We start from the raw sequence: 3244 nt of genomic DNA, 5'->3' as shown, positions 1-3244 counted from the left end.
CCAGGTTTCTCAAACATAAAACTACTCTTTTTTTTTCTCTCTCGCTGATTTTCAAACTGTATTCTTCAGAAATAAGTCACAATGCTCACCTTAGTGGATGGAGAATTGGCATAAATTATTTGGAATTCTGCATGGGAGTCTTCCTATTTATCGTCAATCTATCTATTATTTATTAATTTATTCAATCATATGTTTACATCAGCGTGGACTCATCAATATGTATTTTCTACCATGTTACTTATTTGTTGCTCAAATTGTTCCAGCTTTGGCCATTGGGAGCTCCTTCAGTTGCCTACTGTATCCCTTTGAGATAATGTGCATCATCGTGCGTGCATGTGTATGTTTTGAAATGTTTAACACTTCCTCACTTTCTGGCACAACATGGTGCTCCAGAATCATCTTGTATATTCCCTACCCCAGCCATAGAGTCAGCGATTTCTGTAAGGAGCCTTCCTTCTTTTTATCAAAGACGGGGATAAGAAACCAATATCACCTCTGGATATGCTTGTAGCTATGGGGGTGCTATGGCCCTCTTAGTTTCAAAACCAGGGACTGGATCAATCAGTGCTTTTAATTAAATATTGCCTTTATATATTCCTGAGGTCCCCACAGCCTTTACTGTCTTTTATTCCCCATAACATGCATCATCTTATTTTATCCTATCTACTCTATTGATCTACTTACTTAAGCATATATTTAACAAAATGTGAGTGAATCAACATTAAGCTACAAGTAGCGTAATAGAACCATGGTGGTTTTTCTTCCCTGGGGATGAAATTTACTGGGGGGTAGTATTACTCTTAAATGGAAGCACTGTCATTAGCAGTCCTTAGAAATAAAAATTAAATCTCAATGAGCAACAAATAAAAGCCTCTTTGAAAAACCCGTTCTTGCCAAAAGATAATAAAAAATATTTTAGATAAGTTATATTAAAAATGAAAACAACTTGCATATGTAAATAACTATTCATATGTATTCAAAATTGGCTATAATAGAAAAAAATCAGCAGGATTGTAGTATACCCCTTAATGTTCTTTAAAGTTTTAGATGTTTTTGGTAAATAGTTTCATTTTCTAAAACCAAAAGCAATTAATGTTGTTTCTCAATTGCTTTTTTGTACTACAATGCTACTGAAATGTGTTTCAATATTGATAGATTCATAATATTTCAAATAGCTACATATTATCTCCCTGTATCATTATACAGTACCATAATTAATTAATCAAATCACTATTAATGGATATTTATATTGCTCTCACAAAGTACTCACCAATACTTTACTGAATATCCATGAATATTACTTGTATAGATATTTATTTTATTTTAAATATATTTTTATTGTAGAGAGGAAGGAAAAGGGAGAGAGAGATAGAAACATGAATGATGAGAGAGAATCATTGGTCTGTTGCCTCCTGCATGGCCCACACTGGGGATCGAGCACCCAATCCCGGCATGTGCCTTGACAGGAATCGAACCATGACCTCCCGGTTCATAGGTCGACGCTCAACTACTGAGCCATTCCAGCCAGGCTAAATATTTATTTTAAGGATAGATTTCTATAAGTGAAACATCTGTGTCAATGTGAATAGGTAAAATTTTTAATTCAGTTTTCTAAAGTGCTTTACAGAAACATAGCAAACATGAATGAAAGTGACTGATCCTCTACATGTGTACTAATATTGTATAATATCATTCTTTGACATTTTTGCAAATCTCAATTTTAACTTGATTTAATTTGATTCTTTTATTTTATTATCAGTGAGTATAAGCATATTTTCAGGAATATGTTGGCCATTTGCACTCCTGTGGTGAATTGCCTTTATATCTTTCTATGCTATTTTTACATTATGGCATCTAGGGTTTTACTTTCTTCTTAAAATGTAAAAAATAACTATGTTAAAGATATCAACACTCTATCAAAAGTTACCAATGCTTTTCTTGTGTGTTATTTGATTTTTTACTTTCTTTCTTTTTGCTATAAAAGTTTTAATTTTAATGTAATAAGTCTTTTCTGTTGTGACTTCTGGAATTAGTGCCATGTTAAAAAAAAATAAATGTACCCTGACCAGGTAGCTCAGTTGGTTAGAGAGTCATCCTGATATGCCAAGGTTGGAGGTTCAAACCCTCATCAAGGCACATACAAGAACCAACCAATGAATGCATAAACAAGTGTAACAACAAATTGATGTTTCTCTCTCTCTCCATTCCTGTCTCTCTAAAATAAATAAATGAACAAATAAACAAATAAATGTTTTTGAAAAGTAAAAGAAACACTCCATCTTAGTTCATACTTATATTGTATCATGAACATATGTTTATGTTTTTGGAGTTATTAGTGGTGTTTGGAAAGGGCTAAATATGTGAGCAATTCAGTTCAAATTCCCAACTTGGAACCAGGTATCTTTTTATTTTTAATTAAATTAAGATTTTAAAATTTAAACAGTCTGCCCTAGCGGGTTTGGCTCAATGGATAGAGCATCGGACTGCGGACCGAAGGGTCCCAGGTTTGATTCCGGTCAAGGGCACATGCCTGGGTTGTGGGCTGGATCCCCAGTTGGGGATGTGCAGGAGGCAGCCAATCAATGATTCTCTCTCATCATTGATGTTTCTATCTCTCTCTCCCTCTCCCCTCCTCTCTGAAATCAATAAAAATATATTAAAAAAAATTTAAACAGTCTACAGGGAAACCCTTAATCTATTTATTGTTTTCAAAGGAGGAAAAGCACTTTGATTTCCCTCATTTTGTATTAATGTTAACATTTTAAAAAATGACTCACAAATCATATAAGTGCTTTGGTCTCAGTATGTTTTTTTCTATTAGAAAGAACTGAATTTAATTATTCTTTTCTATTTTTTGAAAAAAATTAATTTTTAAAATATGCAAATTAAATATTCTATTAAATGGATACATTTTAGCATTCAGTTTGCCACGCTGAGATAAACAGAATTATACATTATTGCTGGCGAAGGAAGGGTAAAGAAGACGTTATATAAATTCACATTAGTGCTTATATTCACAATTACTATAAAACCATTAATTGAACAGGCACATTCAGTATTTATTAATGATTTTACACTAGATTTTTCAGTCTTTTCTGAAAGGCATAATCCAAGTGTTGCAAATTAATAGATATTCTGCACCTAAAATTAATGATGTTTTTTATTCCTTATGTTTCATGGGGGAAGAGCAGAAGGCATACCAGGAATCTCTGAGAATTGTCAATTTCTTAGTTTCTCCCCCAAA

The sequence above is a fragment of the Myotis daubentonii genome, chromosome 7, assembly GCF_963259705.1.
Source record: "Myotis daubentonii chromosome 7, mMyoDau2.1, whole genome shotgun sequence".
Classification (NCBI taxonomy): Eukaryota; Metazoa; Chordata; class Mammalia; order Chiroptera; family Vespertilionidae; genus Myotis; species Myotis daubentonii.
This window is presented reverse-complemented; position numbering follows the sequence as displayed.